This window comes from Peromyscus leucopus, chromosome 10 (assembly GCF_004664715.2).
Source record: "Peromyscus leucopus breed LL Stock chromosome 10, UCI_PerLeu_2.1, whole genome shotgun sequence".
Lineage (NCBI taxonomy): Eukaryota > Metazoa > Chordata > Mammalia > Rodentia > Cricetidae > Peromyscus > Peromyscus leucopus.
Genome location: NC_051071.1, coordinates 59,515,270 through 59,534,385, shown reverse-complemented (window position 1 = coordinate 59,534,385; position 19,116 = coordinate 59,515,270).

Sequence of the window (19,116 nt, the reverse complement as noted above, 5' to 3'; positions counted from 1 at the left end):
TCTCCTCCTCACCTGCCCACAGAGCATGTATGATTTCTGAGGTTGGAAACAAAGCATGTGGGGGTCACCTTGATGCCGGAGCTCCCCGTTCTTGGTTTCCCACTTGCCATGTAGGCTGACGACAGTTCACCGGTCTCCAGCCTGTCTGTCACCTAACACTTCTTAGGGCACACAGCAGATGTGTGGTCTGGCACCCCACATTTCAATTTTGACTTAACTTGGGTCACTTACAAAGGACTGGCACTGGGAGGAAGTGAACTTAAAGTCCCCCTAGGTAAGTTCGAGGTCTTACAGAAAGAGTGTGTTGGCTTGCTATCACCCTTTACTCCCATGTACATCAATACACAGAGCTGGGAGTGGAAATACAGCATATGCTTCTCATGTATGGAGTCCTCTGTTCAATTCCCAGCACCGCAGAATTGAAAGACATTTTTCTTTAAAAATTTTCGTTAAGGTTTTTCATATAATATATTTTGATCATATTCTTTCCCCTCCCACAATTCCTCGTTGCTCTCCACTTCCCTACCCACTCCCCACTCAACGTGACATCTCTTTCTTTCCAAAATAAACAAGATTAATAACACCAAAAATGAAAATCAGAGCAGACAGACTAAACACCAGAAAATCAATAAGAAAAAAAAAAACACCCCAAAACAACAACAACAACAACAAACTACAAGCAAAAATTGCACACAGGCAAAAAATGAAGTCCATTTTTGGTCGGTCAAATATTCTTGGGCATTGGGCTTGCTCTTGAGTGTGGCTGATGTATCCGGTGACACACTTCATTGGAGAAAATTAATTTCTTCTTTCTCAAAGGTGTCTATTGCAAAGCGCTTCTTGGTTAGGGATGGGACTTAGTTCTCTGTGGTGGTTTGGATGGAAATGACCCCCACAGGGAATGGCACTATTAGGAGGTGTGGTCTTGTTGGAGGAAGTGTGTCACAGGGGGTGGAGCTTTGAGGTTTCAGATGCTCAAGCCAGGCCCAGTGTCACTCTCTCTTCCTGCTGCCTGCGGATCCGGACGAAGAACTCTCAGCTCCTTCTCCAGCACCATGTCTACCTGTGTGCCGCCACGCCTCCTGCCATGACAATAATGAACTAAACCTCTGTACCTGGAAGCCAGCCCCAATAAAATATTTTCTACTACAGGAGTTTCTGTGGTCATGGTGTTTCTTCATAGAAATAAGACCCTAACTAAGACAGTGGCCATTTTCCCTGCTTAGTGCTGGAACCTCATATGGCTTGAACCTGTGTGGGTCTTGTGCAAGCTGTCACAGTCTCTGTGCGTTCATGTGTGCATCAGTCCTGCTGTGTCTGGGACACACTGTTTCCTTGGGGTCATCTACCATCTGACTCTTAGAGTCTTTCTGGCTTCCCTTATGCATAGAGCCCTGAGCCTTGAGGGGAGGGTTTGAGGAAGACATCCTGTTTAGGGCAGAGTGCTCCAAAGTCTCTCATTCTCTGCACATTGTTCAGTTGTGGGTCTCTGTGTTAATTTCCATAGGCGGCAGGAAGCTTCTCTGATGAGGGCTGAGCAATGCTCTGATGTGGGCCCCAGCCTGGTGTGGCAGCTGTATTGACTAAAAACAAATTTAAAATTAAAAAAGAGAAAAGCACACAATGTGCAGATAGTCTTACTAATATTCATGATATGCAGACATAAGTGTAGCCAGATGCAGGATAAGAAGCGATATTTCCCAGAAGCCCAAGAAATTTGCATTCCCTTTCTAAATCACTAACCCAAGAGTTGTTTCCTTTTTTTTTTTTTGAATTGGAAAGAGGATCTCTCTATGTAGTCTTGGCTGTCCTGGAACTCACTAGGTAGACCAGGCTGGCCTTGAACTCACAGAGATCCTCCTGCCTCTGCCTCCAGAATTTTGGAATTAAAGACATGCACTGCCACATCTGTCAATAAGTAGTTTTAATATCATGATCTTTAACACCAAGGCTATTTCGATGTCTATATGGATGTGATCCTATAGTAAATGCTCTTTGGTACCTGACTTCTGTTGCTAAATAATATGTGTTTTTGGTCTATCTGTGAGTTGCATCACATTTTATTTTTCCATTTCTGCATTGTCTTGCATTATATAGTATTCCACTTATCTGTTTTACTTTTTTTTTTGAAATTTTGAACTTCCTCTAGCTTTTAAACTATTAAGATTTTTCCACTGTCTCTTTGTGAAAATATGTCTATATTTTTGTTAGGTGTATGCTAAGGAGCAGAATTTCAGAGCCAAAGCCATATGCACATTTAGCCTTTGGAAAGTATTAAGCAGTGTTCAAAATGAAGATGTCAAGGATGCTACCAGCAGCCATGTTTGAGGGTTCCACTTATTCCACATCTTCACCGACACTTGACCTTTCTCTGCTAGCTGTGAAAGTGGCCTCGAGACTTTTAAAGATGGCCTGGATCATGTTAGGTTCTGTTGGTTGAGTTACGATGCGATATAATCTCTATTCCTCGGTCTTTGCTGTCACCATTGCAGTATATTCCAGGTGCAATTTAAAGCATTGAGGAAGCCAGGAGGCAGAGCCAGGCACATCTCTGTGAGTTCGAGGCCAGCCTGGGCTACAGAGAGCGAGATCCAGGAGAGGCACCAAAACTACACGGAGAAACCCTGTCTCAAATAAACAAACCAACAAAAAAGTATTGGGGAAGATTGAACAGATTTTAGGTGCTGCCAAAAGAAAACGTAGAGGTATAAAGCAGGGCATAGAGGGAGAATTTGGCAGGGGAACATAACCAATGGAGACATGAAAGATGTAAGCTTACTGTAACTGATACACACACACACACACACACACACACACACACACACACACACACACACACACAGAGTCTCACCCACGTGGCTTTTTGCATCTCTAATTGCCTTGCAAGGAGCCTGGGGTGTTTTTAAATATTTGATGAGGAAGCTGATCGACCTGGCTGAACAAGTTTAGGGTTAGCTTGGAGACTGACGCAATGCTTGGCCTAGTCGAGAAAGTAAGAGGCACTGGGGAGAAGCTTTCACGACGGCTGGAGGGAGGGCAGTGCCTGCTGCCTCTAGGAGACTGAGGGAAAAGAAATGTCTGCTTTCGTGAGGTTGTCCATCACGTGACTTTCCTTTCCTTCTAGTTCTGGTTTTCGGTGGAGTCTGCTGGGATCATGGGCACAACGTTCAAGTGGATTTTGGTGCATGCGTGGGAAGCATTAGGGTGTATTTTAAATCTGGTTGTACATGGCACATATAAACATGCAGAAGTCTGGGAGGCAGAAGAATATCCAAGAACATGGGCTGGAGAGATGGCTCAGCAGTTAAAAGTGCTGGCTGCTCTTGCAGAGGACCTGGATTCAGTTCCCAGCACCCACATGGCAGCTCACAATCATTTCAGTTCCAGGGGATCTACTGCCCTGTGTTGGGCTCCATGGGTACTGTATTCATGTGGTGCACATACATACATGCAAGTAAACACTCAAAGACACACAACAATAAATACACCCTGTAAAAAAGGATATCGAGGATAGCCTTCTCCTACCTTCCAGAATACAGAAAAAAAATTATGGCTTGGTGTTATTTATTTTTTGCTCTTTTGTGGGGGAGGTGCCACCCAGCTTGCAAATAAATCACACACTGAGGCTTATTCTTAATTATAAATGCCTGGCCTTAGCTTGGCTTATTTCTAGCCAGCTTTTCTTAAATTATCCTGTCTTATCTTCTGCCTCTGGGCTTTTACCTTTCTTTATTTCTATATGTCTTTTCTCTCCTCCTTACTCTGTGACTGGCTGTGTAGCTGGGTGGCTGACCCCTGAAGTCCTCCTCTCCTTGGTCTCTTGCTCCTTCTCCTATTTATTCTCTCTGCCTGCCAGCCCCACCTATCCTTTCTCCTGCCTTGCTGTTGGCTGTTCAGCTTTTTATTAGGACCATCAGGTGTTTTAGACAGGCACAGTAACACAGCATCACAGAGTTAAACAAATGCAACATAAACAAAAGTAACACACCTTAAAATAATATTTCACAACAGCTTGGGCTATGGCTCAGCACAGAGCATTTTGCCTAGTGTGTTCCAGGCCCTGGGTTCTATCCTTGGCACTGGAAAAGAGTCTTGTCTAAGCTGTGAAAATGACTTTGGGTAAACGTCAGTGGTGTGGTTGCTGCATTCAGGATGGGGCAGAGGTTGCTTTGGCTAATCCAGCTGGATTTTGAGAGTGAAAAGGGCTTTTGCTAGTATTGGAGCCACAGATACTTCCCTGCAGCCTGGAGAGCTGAGAGAATCAAGGAGTTCACGTCTGGGTGACAGCTGCATCATAAAGAATCAAAACATAAATGATGCGCGATGCCGAAGAGCATCAGCCACATGCGCAGGGAAACAGGAAAAGCATGGACCAGTGGGACAGGGAGATTTCCCTGAGCCATCCTGGGGGAAGAATTTCTCTGTTCCTTTCTCAGAGAGGGAACTGGAGAAGCTGGAAACACATACACACACACACACACACACACACACACACACACACACACACATACACACACACACAGACACACACAGCTGATGCAGATTCCCAATGCCCCATGTAGGAAGGATGACACTGTTTTCTGAATCAAATTAAATCTCCTTCTGTCTTTCCTTGCTATGGTTGGTGAGAAATGCCTTTTGTTGGAAGATGCGGTTCCTGAGTCCTTGGGGATAGATAATCCCAAGACTATGCAGACAACGGAGTTTAATGCCAGGTGAAGGGTGCTGTCCCAGACCCTGTGTGTTCATTGTCCTTGACCAGGTGTAGGTGTCTCCAGCATCCTGTTACTGTCAGAGGCATGCAGAGTCTCCTTGGAGGAAACACCTCCAAGCTGACAGTGGCTTCAGACACCAGGAAGCCTGTTACTGCTTTCTGCAAAGGCATCTTCTTCAGTGTTCGGCCACTCTGCCTGGTCTGGGGTCCTCTTCCCATTCTTAGAGGAAGAAAGACTATCTTGGCATCTGTTAAAGTGAGGGTAAGGAAGACTCTATCTAAGATGATTATTGCAGTGAGGAGGAAGACTGAATGCAGCTTTGAATGCAGCCAAGACAGGGACTGAGAGAGAGGGGTCAGTGGTACCAGGGTTTCTGAGACGGAAAATCAAGGGCAAAGGCAACCTTGCTAGACTGGATTAACCAGAGACTAACCTTTTGGCTTGATAAGGATTAGGATAAGAACCTTGACATTCAGTGTGGTGATGAGGAATTTGATCAGATATCAGAGTCGGGGAATTGTTGCTTGACTGACTTATCAGGATTAGCCGGGTTTAGAAAAAAGAGAGCTCGAGAGAGCCAGATTACAACTGGGACAAATGACAAACTTTTGCCACCACCTGCCTGTCACATAGCCTGCTCGCCTCAGGAAGCCACGTGTTGTGGGTGTGTGCTCTGCTCCCCCACTGCCCTGCCCCCCCAGCAACAAGTTCTACTCATTCGTCTTCTGTGGCATTCAGAGTAATTGCTCTCACTTGATTTAAATTTCATCCTGGCCAATGTGGATGCGATCTTAGGTGTCTAGTCCTGGAGGGCCATAAACTCCTTCATTCCCACAGAAAGGACAAGCTAACAGAAAGGCTTCCTTTCCTTTAATAGAGGATCCTGCTCCTCTGCCTGTACTGTACTTGCATTTTTTTTTTTTTCTTGTGTCTGCCTTGAGTTTACATGGAAACATCTTTTCCATACTAGCAACCTTGAGGTGTGCTGACAGTCTTTTCAGGGCTTCCTAAGGATGATGAGTGTGTGTGTGTGTGTGTGACAGAGAGACAGAGAGACAGAGAGACAGACAGAGAGACAGACAGAGACAGAGAGACAGAGAGAGCAATCTGGGCAAGGGACAGGTTTCCTAGTTCCTTTGGATAACTGACTTTATCCTGAATCTTGTTTCTCCAGACCCGAGCGTTCTTGTCACTCTGCGTTCCGTCTCCGAAGTTTTGTACTTCAGAGTCTACACAGTTTTGTGGAAGGGGAGCGAGTTCCTGTTTTCTCACGCCTTAGATACCTTTCTGTGTCCTGTCATATTACTTCCTGGGATTAAAGGCGTGTGTCACCACTGCCTGGTTCTGTTTCTCTCATGTAGCCCAGTGTGACCTTGAACTCACAGCAATCCAGATGGATTTCTGCCTATCTAGTGATAGGATTAAAGGTGTGTGCCACCACTTCCTGACCTCCATGTCTAATTTGGTGGCTGGCTCTGTCTTCTGATCCCCAGATAAGCTTTCTTGGGGTATACAATATATCACCACAAGGAGAGACCATATTTGGCCCAGAACCTCCATCAGTCCTGGACTCCTCTACTGCATCGATTCACTTGTCCACCTGGAATACAGCTGTGTGACCAGGCGGCTGGAGTGCTTGGTCTGACTTAACCTTGGCCACACATTCCCTTAAGAGTCAGGGATGGACTCCAATCACATAGAAACCCATTCATCTTGAAAACAGGATCTGAGAGCTGTTGGAAGGGCCAGAGAACCAGAACAATAGATAAGAGATCCTTATCAGCATAGACTTGACATTCTGGCCAATCATAGCCCTCCCTTGACTTTTTCTACGCTGTTTTAAATCATGGCTCTCCTATGAATAGTCACTCTTTTCTTCCTCTGCACAGTATATAAACAGACTGCATCTTTTTACTTTTTCATGTGGGGTTCCTTTTGTCTGTTACTCACTCTCTGCCCCTGAAACTATAACACTGGGAAAAACAGGGATTTTATCTATTTATTCAAAGATATACAGAGCCCAGAATAAAGCCAAGGAAAGAAACATTCATGGGCTAGACCAAAGAAACAAGAGTACTGGGATCAGTCAAACCATCATCTTCCAGAAAGGGGAGCTGGGCTGGTAAGCATCTTTCCTCGGGGGCTTCTGGGCTAACTCACTACTTTTGTGTGCAATTGTGTGTTAGTGTACTGTCTGGGTTCATCTGGTGATGTCAGTCAATGCTCCTTCTTGGGGCAGAGATCTTGCTTTGCCCAGAACAATTCCATTTATATACAGTTTTCTAGATTCCACTTTCCATTTTCAAATGGAGAGAAATGTATTGTCTTAGGAGCTGAGATCAGATGAATTGACAAAAGACAGTTGTCTATATCCCCGGAATTATGAATGCGTAGTTTGAATGCAAAGGAAACAGATCACCGTTTCCTGCTCAGTGGGAATGGAACTTCCCTCTTTTCTTAGATGTGCAGGTAACCTAAACCTTTATTCCGTGTATAACTGCTCCGATTTTCCTCATGTCCCCCACTAGTTGGTTGGGCTGGGACACTTAATGAACCTGTCACTTCAGTGCGATGTTGAGAATGTTCTCCTCGGGTAAAGTGGGCAGTGTCTCAGGTTTTCCATCCCTTCCCTCTGTCCCTGCTCAACACATAATGTAGGTGTAGAAGGGACAGGCATGGTGTTAGCCCAGATGACACGAGAACACCTAACAGCTGATTTGGCATAGCACAGATTGGTGGGCATGAAAGCTGTCTGCCCAGACTGACCCGATCTTTCCAGTGCCGAGTGTGGCTATCAGCCCCGGCCAGGTAGGTGACCTTGCAATGGGGAGGGGGAGGTAAGGGGATGTTTGTATGGGACCAGTGTCCCTGGCACCTCTGGGCTCACAACAACATTCTTATCACCCTGATTACCCTTGAGTGGTTGGTGACTGGCATAGGCTGGTCTCTTCTGACCTGGCCAGGCAACAAAAAGTTCTTCCTGGATGTCAAAACTTCACCACAGCTCTCTCTCTCTCTTTTTTTTTTTTTTTGGTTTTTCGAGACAGGGTTTCTCTGTGTAGCTTTGCGCCTTTCCTGGAGCTCACTTGGTAGCCCAGGCTGGCCTCGAACTCACAGAGATCCGCCTGGCTCTGCCTCCCAAGTGCTGGGATTAAAGGCATGCGCCACCAACGCCCGGCTCACCACAGCTCTCTTAAACCAGGGTTTTCTGGAGGCTGTAGGTCACCTTGCCCTTGAATGGTTTCTCAACCCTGTTGCTCAGGGGGCCCATACTGAATACAGACAGGAAGGTCTGGGTTCTCTGCATATCACTTGGGTACTGAAAATATCTCAGAAAACTGAAACAGGGAACTCACATTCCAGCTGCTGCCTCAAACTTCTGCTTGACCAGTCTGTGCTCTGAGCTTAACTCACTGTAGCTGCCTGTAGCTACCTCCCGGATTCCAGCAGTGGCTTTGAGGAGATCTACCTGTAGCAGGAATCTTAACAGGTCTTATTAATAAAATCAAACCTGAGGCCAGGTATTGGGTTAAAGCCAGAAGATCAGAGAAGCAGAACAAGCCACAGCCACTTCACCTTGCCATTTCCTAAGCTGATCCTGTTTCCTCAGACTGGAAGCTTCTGAGTCCTCATCCAGAATGAATCTCAGCTGACTGCTGCTAAAAGCCTAAAAGCTTAACCAAGCCTCGTTCCTGGTCCTCACGCCTTATATACCTTTCTGTTTTCTGTCATCACTTCCTGGGATTAAAGGCTCACTTTCTGGGATTAAAGGTTTTAGTTACCATGCCTGACTGTTTCCAGTGTGGTCTTGAACTCACAGAGATCCAAATGAATCTCTGCCTCCAGAAGGCTAGGATTAAAGGTGTGAGTGCCACCATTTTCTGGACTCTATGTCTGTCTAGTGGCTGTTCTGTTCTCTGACCCCAGATAAGTTTATTAGGGTGCACAATATTTTGGGGGACACAATATCACCACATTTCCCCTTTTTGTCTAAAATTTAAAAATGCTTATAACTAATACAAGAAAAACTATATCCAATAAGTATATACAATATATAGTCAATAATTACATTAACAATCTCTAGTCCACTAAAATTTGACAGATTCATACAAAAACTCCATTATATACAGTAACAATGTCCAGTCCATTAACATTTGACAAATTCAGACAAAAAATTTCATTATTTATCCTATTTAAAACACGTAGTTCCTTTTTTAAAAGTAGATTCAATAATTGACCTATTTATCTTATCATATCCATATTCTCTTTTTCTTTTCATAATAGATTCAATAATCTACCTTTTATCATTTTTATATCTTTCCCTTTTTCTTTTTAGAGTAGATTCAATGATCTACCCATTTATCCTATTATTTCTTTATCTCTTTTCTCAGAGTAGATTCAATGATCTACCTCATCTACCCCCAGGAATCCACGGAGAACTCACAGTACAAGTCTCCCCTGGCCCTTTCCTCCCACTCAACCCAGCCCTCCTAACTCTGCAGGGTCTTCAACCCACCAAAGCTCATGGTCCTTCATCTATCCACAAACCTCCGTGCCAGAGGATGTGAGCCTTTGCCTTCTTCCTAGTGTGGTCCTTTCTCATAAGAGCATCTGAGAGCTTCTCAAAAATGCTGCTGAACCTGTTCATTCTCTAACCCACCTTCTTTTTTTTTTTTTTTTTTTGGTTTTTCGAGACAGGGTTTCTCTGTGTAGCTTTGCGCCTTTCCTGGAGCTCACTTGGTAGCCCAGGCTGGCCTCGAACTCACAGAGATCCGCCTGGCTCTGCCTCCCAAGTGCTGGGATTAAAGGCGTGCGCCACCAACGCCCGGCATCTAACCCACCTTCTAGTCCTGCTTTCACTTCTCTAAGTGGTTGCCACACATTACTGTTTTAGAATCATTGCCCTCCCCTCCCAATACCCTATCCCCCACACCCTCTACCTGTTCAGGCTTTCTTCGAACAGCAGAGTTGAGAGCCACATCCTAAGCCCTTAATTCACTGATGACTAGAATCATTTAGGGGAGCTTTGGAAAAACCCAACACTCAGGCCATTCCACACCCCAAGCTAATCCAAATCCTTGCAGTGGGTATTTATATTTTTTGGTCTCCCCAGGTTATTCTAATAACATCCAAATGTGAAAGCCAGGGCATTTTAAGTTATGTCTTCTCAAACTTTAATATATACACATGGCATCTGGAGAGAGGTGCAAAGTCTGACTCAGAAGATTTGGAGTGAGGCCTGAGTTCCTGCCTTTCTAACAAGCTCCAAAATGATGGCAAAGGTGCTAGGTGTGGGCCCTGCCATCTTTCCCAATGCTACAGTCTCCTTCTACAGACCCAGCTAGCAGCATGCTGGGAGAGGAAAGCTGGCCTGTTAAAAGATGAAGGTTTCAAAAACGTACCTGGGGCTGGGGAGATGGCTCAGGGAGTGAAGGGTTTGCCTCACAAGCAGGAGGACCCGAGTTCAGATCCCTAGCACCCTCATGAAAGCCGGGTGTATGGGTGTGCCTATAATGCCAGTGCCAAGTGGGGAGATGGGAGGATTTGGGGACTCGCTGGCCAGCCAGTCTAGCCAAATAGGTGAGCTCTGTTGCTAGAGTTTTCCTGCCTTGCCCACAGTCAGGACAAATCTCTGTCACCCGCCATTCCCACAGCCGCTCAGACCCAACCAAGTAAACACAGAGACATACATTGTTTACAAACTGTATGGCCATGGCAGGCTTCTTGCTAACTGTTTTTATAGCTTAAATTAAGCCAATTTTATAAATCTATACCTTGCCACATGGCTGGTGGCTTACCGGCATCTTTACATGCTGCTTCTCCTGGCGGTGGCTGCAGTGACTCTCTCTCCTTCTTCCTGTTTCCCCAATTCTCCTCTCTCTTTGTCCCGCCTATACTTCCTGCCTGGCCACTGGCCATCAGTGTTTTATTTATATAGAGTGATATCCACAGCAGAGCTCCAAGTTCAATGCGGCACCCCGTCTTAACAAATAAGATGGCACCACAACTGAGGAAGAGAGCGGATATTGACCTCTGGCTGCTGCAAAGGTGTGTGCAGCTCCCCTCCACCCACCCCCGACTCCCACAAAGCATTTTGTAGTCATTGTAGATGGAAACAGTTTTTTTAGCTTTCAAATCAGTTGGAACCCTTTTTGTCTGTCATGGAAGGCTGCAACAATGCGTTTTCTGGACTCTCTTGCATCAAGCTATGCACACGAAAACGTTTTACGTATTGATACACCTGGAAGAGCCTGGGGAGGCCTTCTCAAAAAGCCCCATGGCTCACTAAAAGAAAACCTTTTATTGGTGGGTGCTCTTTCTGCCTGGGATATGACTTAGAGCGACTGAGGCCTAATTCCCATTGAGGACTTCGAGGAAGCAGATGAAGATAAAGACCTAGATGTAAGGTTGCCAAATAAAATGTGACATGTTGAGCAGATAAGAATTTTGGAAAGCCAGGCATGGTGGCACATTCCTTATATCTCAGTAGTTGAGAGGCAGAGGCAGGCGGATCTCTGTGTGTTAAGACTTGCCTGGTCTACATAGTGAGTTCTAGGCCAACCATAGCTACAAAGTGAGACCCTGTCTCAAAACAACAACAACAACAACAACAAATTTTGTTTCACAAGAAAAACCCAAGTGATTTTAGTGTAAATATGGTGGTCACTGCCAAGGTGGTCACCTCCAAAAATCTATACACTCTTCAATTGGTCACTTTTATGCTATAATAAAACAGCAAGGCAGAATGTTTTACTAAAAAAAAAATGTCTACCAAATCTGAAAGTCAAAGATTTGCCTCTTCCTTTGGTTCAGCCCCTGGTGAGGCGCCGTTTGGCCAAGTTGCATCATGGAGAGTGACACTATGCATGAGGGGGAGGCTGGAAGCCATTCATGTTCCTTTATAGCAGCACCTTCTGGGAACTAACTCAGTTCTCCCAAGACCTCTCCTCATTCCTTGCAAGGGTAGTTTCCCATTGATCCCAACACTGTCTACTAGGTCCAGCCTCTTCAAGGTGCCATAACACCTGTCTACATCACCGTTCTGGAGACCAAGTTCCCAGCACACGAACCCTTGGAGGGCCAACCAGATTCAGAGCAGACAGCCTCCTGTCCCAAATGCGTGTCAGATGTTGAGACTGTTGATGCCATCTCGACAATAAGAGTTTACAGCAGACAAGGTCTGTGGGTTAGCCAGCAGGACTTCTGGGAGGTCGGGTCTGAAAATAACTTGAGAAAGAAAACAAAGAGACTTCCTGTGGGTTTGCTCAAGGGTCTGAGGTTTGTGGATTTGAAGTTCAGACTGGCAGCAAAGAAAACAGCACCCAGGCTTTCTCAACATCCTGCACAGGTGTGGGGCAGAAAAGAACGGCGAAGTGGCTGGACTCAGAAGCTGCTGGCAACCATAAAAAACGGGAGTCTGCTTCCTTATTACATTAATACAGCAGGTGACACACTGATCCTACAAAAAAAAAATATTTAGGCCTAATGTACTTTTGTTATGTGTCAGATAACACTACTCATGGTATGTGTCTTAGTTTCTACTGCTGTGAAGAGACACCACGGTAACTCATAAAAGACAGCATTTAACTGAGGCTTGCTCACAGTTTCAGAGGTTTAGTCCATCATTTTCATGGCAGGAAGCATGGGGGCACGTGGGCAGAAGTAGCTGAGAGATCTTCATCAGGATCCACAGGCAGCACGAAGAGACAGACATTGGGCCTGGCTTGTGCTTTGAAACCCTCAAAGCCCACCTCCAGTGACGCACTTCCTCCAAGAAGGCTATACCTCCCAATCCTTTCAAATAGTACCACTTCCTGGTGACCGAGCTTTCAAATCTACAGAGCTCTGGAGGCCATTCTCACTCAAACCACCACGGTGTGGGAAGAGCTTGTGTTCCTCCCAGACATACTGAACTGCAGGCTTGTTACAGGAGATAAATGAGCCCCCAGTTCTTTAAGCCATCAATCTCCTGTTTACTTACCCAGAGTTAATTCAACTCACAAATGATACATCTCTGTTGACTTTTTGCACGGTAGTTATTGTTCACTACATGACTGCCTAGAAATTTCCATCCAACTATTCACTGAATTGATGGTACTAATGGGATGACTATCACCAATGCCAAGGACTATTAGTGGTCCAGTCCAGTTGGGGTGGTTAATCTTGACTGTCAACTTGATGGGTTTTAGAATTGCTTAGGGAACAAACCTCTGGGAATGTCTTTGGGGGACATCTCCAGAGATGTTCAGCTGATGAGGAAAGAGTACCCTGACTGTAGGTGGCATCATCCCATGGGGTGGGGGCCCAGATAATACAAACAAGAAAGAGAGCAGAGGACCAGCATCTGCCACTCCACTTCCTGACTTTGTGGAGAATGTGACCAGTCATCAAATGCTCCTGTCACCTTCTTATCATCAAACCACCTGCCAAAGCAAACACTTCCTTTAAGCTGCTTTCATTGGGTGTTTATCTCAGCAACAAGGGATGTAATAGTACACCAACCTTGCTAATGTACTAGCTTGCAGTAGTTTGGGCCAATCGATCCTCCAACTCTGTAAAATGGGGATAGCATCCCAGATCTCCCAGAGTTGCTAGAACTCAGTAAGAAGATTGTCCAGGGCAAGAGGAAGGAGACTTTGTAGAGAGGGGAAGTTCATGCTCAGGGTTCCAGCATGGATGGGTCTGGGGAGGTTCTCCTCCTGACATGTAGGTGACCAAGTTCTTGCAATGTCTTACATGGGAAAGGAAGACAGAAAAGGATTCCTGGTGTCTCTTTTTTTTTTAATCAGGAAGACTCCTCCATCAGGAACTAATTTAATCTTAATTCTCTCCAAATTTTCTGCTTCCAGAAAACATCAAACTGGAGAGTGAGGGCTTCAATATATGACCTGGAGGAAAAAGAGAGGGCCACAAACAGCCCACAACAAGCAGTTTAAGTGGGTCAACTTTGAAAAATATTGGCTAAAACTCACTGTGTGTTTACTCTGGCTCTGGGCTTTGACTCTCTGCTTAGACTTTCTGTTAATTGGTCTGTGGTGATGTTACAGGGATGGAAGACAAAACAAAGCAATAAAATAAAAACAAGATCCAGCCCTTATCTGGGGGTGCACACCTATAATCCCAGCACTGGGGAGGCTGAGGCAGGTGAATCTCTGTGAGTTCAAGGCGAGCCTGGTCTATAGAACTAGTACTAGGACAGCCAAGGCTACACAAAATACCCTGTCTCCAACCAGGCGGTAGTGGCACAGTACCTACTCATGAGGCAGATCCAGGTGGATCTCTGTGAGTTCGAGGCCAGCCTGGGCTACAGAGTGAGTTCCAGGAAAGGCGCAAAGCTACACAGAGAGACCCTGTCTCAAAAAACCAAAACCAACCAAACAAACAAAAAAATCCTGTCTCCAACTCCCCCACCCCCACCCTCCAAAAACCCCCAACAATCAAGATCCATACCTCTTCGGGTGAAGGTAATATGCTACCAGACTGTAATCATTGTAGTGGATAAATTCCTGTGAACATATATTTCCTCTGCATTGAGGATTCTTGCGAAGTTTGTTAAAAGGCAGGATGAAAGAAGAAGCCTGTTCATTCAGTGCCTGGTGACTAGCAGACTTTACTAGACTGTGCCTAGCTAAGTCATCAGGTGCCCGAGTTTGCCACCCTGCTGTTTCACTGATGGACGAGAGCTAAGGCAGGCATCAGAAGCCAGAACAGCTTTGGGATCAAAGTTGAGCAGTGCAGAGAAAATACAACGAAGACAACCAAAAGCCCAAACCCAAGGCAGGATGTTGTAGTCTCTGAAACATTGGCAAGATGGAGACGCCAATAGACTTCTCCTGAGAGGGCACACTGCATATAGAATTTCACGAAAACTCAGGGGAAAGTCAGACATTCCTTTCTTTTTTCCTCTTGGTTTTTCAAGTCAAGGGTTTCTCTGTGTAGTCCCTGGCTGTCCTGGAACTCACTCTGTAGACCAGGCTAGGCTTGAACTCAGAGATTCACCTGCCTCTGCCTCCTGGAGTGTTGGGATTAAAGGAGTGTGACACCACTGCCCAGCTTAAGTTCCAATATGTTTTTAAAGAGGACTTGTTTGCTTTGTGGAGTCTGCCAGTTGATTTGAGAAATGAAAACCAAGTGAATTTACTTTTAACTAGTCCTAATTTTTTTCTTGTATGTGTTTCTGCTTAGCAACCCTCTTTGATCTATTTCAATTGTCCCCCTTTGGAGACAGTAGACACACAGATGTGTTGGATGGAAATTGCTCAGCTCTGGCGACGGTAGGTCACATGTCCACCTTGTGGGTATAGAGTGCAGCCTTGATCTCGTTGGACCAGTTCTCCATGCTTTTTCTTGCTCCTTTGTGCTGCGGGTTAATCTCCAATCAGCAGGTGCCACCCTGTAAGTGGAACTCTGTGTATAACTGGAATCATATCAAGCTCCCCTTGTCCGGCCTGCTTCCAAGCCAGTTTTGTTCCCACAGTGAGACAACATCACCTTGTAGCTGATGCCTGCCTTGCTTTCAACTCAGGGAACTTCTGTGTTGTGGCCTCTCTGGGCTGAATGTCTATCTCGGCACTTGTTGAAGAGACAGAATTGCCGCATTGTGGATACTTAGATTTTGTGGTCCTGAGAAGCAGACTCCCCAAACACTAGGACGCTTTGCCCTCTTTTGTTGTGAGAGCATACAAGATTACTTGGAAGGAATTTAGCTCAGTCTAGGTAACCATGGTGAAATAAAGCCCTGTTTCATTGTGCCCAGAGGAATTCCTGTTGTCTGTTTTCTTCAAGTCTTGTTCATTGTAATTCACTCTAAGTAGTTCCATGGTTAAGGAGTGAGAAATTTCTTTTTTAAATTTAAGCCCATATGTTTGTGGGTGCATGTTGCTCATAGGGGTCACAGGAGGGTGTCAGAGGCCCTGTAGTTGGGCCTGTGTGCCATCCAGTGTAGATTCTGGGACCTGAACTGAGGATCTAAGATAAAACAACAAGTGTTCTTAACCACTGGGCCATCTCTCCAGTCTGAGAAGAACCCTTTTGTTGTTGTTGAGACAGGGTTTCTCTGTGTAGCTCTGGCTGTCCTGGAACTCACTCTGTAGACCAGGCTGGCCCTGAACTCACAGAGTTCTGTCTGCCTCTGCCTCCCAAGTGCTGGGATTAAATATGTGTGCCACCCCCGCCACCCGGCTTAGAAGCATCTTTTATTGAAATGACAATCATCTGAAACTCTTGTAGGAAGATGGTGAGATTTTAGTGTGAAGACAAATGCAAAGGCTGCTTGACAGACACAGAGTCTGGAACTGGAAAGCGCCTCTGCCAGTCTGTGGTATCAACCTGTTCGGTTAGGGCTAGGCTAGGTCATTGTGACTGTACTTTTTGGATGTCGGGTGTGATCTATTAGCACAGGGCGGGGCCACCTTACAACACCCAGGGACTCCTCTGGAGGGGTTCTAGACTTTCTCCATGGCTAATTGATTGGGGTTCTGTGTTGGTTGTTTTTTAGTCTTAGCCCTTGTACTCTTTGTTCCTTGCTCTTTTGGGGGGCCCGCCACCCAGTTCCCAATAAACACACGGAGGCTTATTCTTAATTATGAATGCCTGGCCTTAGCTTGACTTATTTCTAGCAAGCTTTTCTTAATTTATTGCATCTAACTTTGCCTCTGGGCTTTTTCCTTTTCTTACTTCTGTATGTCTTATTTTCACTCTTACTCTGTGGCTGGTTGTGTGGCTGTGTGGCTGTGTGGCTGTGTGGCTGTGTGGCTGTGTGGCTGTGTGGCTGGCCCCTTCTTTCCTTGTTGCTTAATCCCCTCTCTTGCTTCCCAATCCTTCTTTTTCTCCTTCTATTTATTCTCTCTGCCTGCCAGCCCCTCCTATCCTTTTTCCTTCCTCGATATTGGCTGGCTGTTCAGTTCTTTATTAGACCATCAGGTGTTTTAGACACAGCTTCCCAGACTTAAACAAATGCAACATAAAAGAATGCAACACAGCTTTGCATCATTAAACAAATATTCCACAGCATAAACAAATGTAACACATCTTAAAATAATATTCTACAACAGGGTTCTGTGTTGGTTTGTATGGTAGGTGACGCCCCCTTCCCTTCCCCACACCCCTGCCTTTGGGAAGGCATTCTGGAAGCAGTCTACAAATTTTGGGGCCAGGTTTAGATGCATGCATACATCATAGATAACCAGCTGTGGTAGTTTGGTCTACTAGACACAATGTAAAGTCACCTGGAAGGAGAGTCTTAGTGCAGTGTTGGTTAGATCAGGTTGCCTGTGGCACGTCTGCGAGGGACTGTAAGTCATACCATCCTTCATCAATTCGGAAGACTTAGCCTACAAGTAGGCAGCACCATTTCCTAGCTTGGGACCTAGGGCTGTATCACAGTAAAGAGAAGTAGCTGAGCACTGACCATGTATGGCGCTGTCCCTCTCTGCCCTTGGTTGTGGTTCTGATGTGACTAGATGGTTTACATTCCTGCTGCCCAGACCTCCCTGCCATGATGACCTAGAACATGGAATTGTGAGCTAAAATGAACCCTTTCTACCCAAGGTTGCTTTTTGCCAGGGTATTCTATCACAGCAACAAATATAAAGCTAAGATGTTGCCAATTGGTAGTTACTGACTAGATTGGGGAAGGAGACTGTGTTAGGAAATTCTGGGTACACAGCAGTCAGAATATGGCTTCCTTCCCTCTACTACCAAGTCTACTTGTCTGACTGCCCCGATCAAGCAGCTGCTAGGTCCTACAGACATCAGGGGGAAAAGGAGAACTTTCCGTGGCCTGTTGCATGTCCTCAGGATAAAGCTGGCTTGAGATTTGGTCTCCTCAGCCCAGGACACACATACAGCTGAGGCTGGTGGGAATCAAGTGTCCCGGGCTGGATGATGTCCCAGGGAAGGGTTTTGCTCACAGAGATCTGGGAATGCCCTCACTCCTCCACTGCCCGAGACCATCTACCTATGAAGACCATGATGGCACTCTGACGTTTTCTCCGTCATGAACCATGTTTAGATGGAGATCCAGTTTCTCACTGAAGGAGAAGGTATTCCATGGATTGTCATCAAAAGAACAGGTGGCTGTGGTCAGCACTCTCAAATTCTTCATGGTTTTCAACCAAAGTTTTCAATTGGGAAAAATATGTGGTTCATTTGTAAAAGTAAACTTTGAGAATCGTTATAACCCAAAAGTACCTCTTTGTGGTGTGTGTGTGTGTGTGTGTGTGTGTGTGTGTGTGTGTGTGTATGTGTGTCTGTCTGTGGTGTATGTATGTGTGTGTGGTGTGTGTGTATGGTGCATGTATATGTGTGGGGTGTGTGTATGGTGCATGTGTGTGTGTGTGTGTATGTGTGTGGTGTGTGTGTCTGTGTTTGTGGTGCATGTATGTGTGTATGTGGTGCACATGTGTGTGTGGTGTATGTATGTGTGTGTGTGTGGTGTATGTATGTGTGTGTGTGGTGCATGTGTGTGTGTGTGTGTGTGTGTGTGTGTGTGTGTGTGGTATATTTGTATGTCTGGAGGTTGATGGCAGGTTTCTTCCTCTCTCACACTGCACCTTATTTTTTGAGACAGGAACTCTCACTGAACCTGGCTGGTGCTTGTTGATTTGGCTAGACTGGCTAGGCGGTGATACGCAAGAACCCTGTCTCTGCTTCCTCAGTGCTGGGATTACAGGGGTGCCCCTGGTCTGGCTTTTTCCGGATGTTAGCGATCCAAACAGGTCCTCGTGATTGTACAGTACACACTTTACAGACGAAGCTGGCCTTTAAGCTAATGGACAAGGTGTTGCTGTTTTGTACACACACACACACACACACACACACACACACACACACACTGCTCTGGAAGACTGTGAAGCTTCACTGCAGACACACTGTGTTCCGGCACACAGACACCACTGCCCAGTTCTCTCACAGATCTACATTCCACGGACTAGGTGTTTGATGGCTTGGGAAGCTGGCATGCTGGGAGCCTCATTCTGGCCCTGACTGGGTGAGTTAAGGCACAGAACATTACACCCTTTTTATTTATAAAATAGAGGAAAGAAAGGGTATGGATCACAGTAAGAGAGAGGTTTTGTTTTGTACCTCAGACAATTCCTTTATTTGAGTTAGAAACAACTGAGAGAGCTGTTCTCAGGCTGAGTTAGAGTCCGTTACAGTTACATTGTCTTGGGTGTCAGCAGTCTGGAGATATTGAGGTACACAAGAGAGCATGTGTAGGTAAGTACTGTGCCATTTTGTATAAGGGACTTGAGCTGCCCCAGAGGCGACCTGGAGCTAACACCATCACAGATACTGATGGGCAGCTGCTGCCCCTTCTTTCTCTTTCTGTTTGTCTATCCTTGTTTTTTTGAGACAGGGTTTCTCTGTGTAGCCTTGGCTGTCCTGGAACTCACTCTGT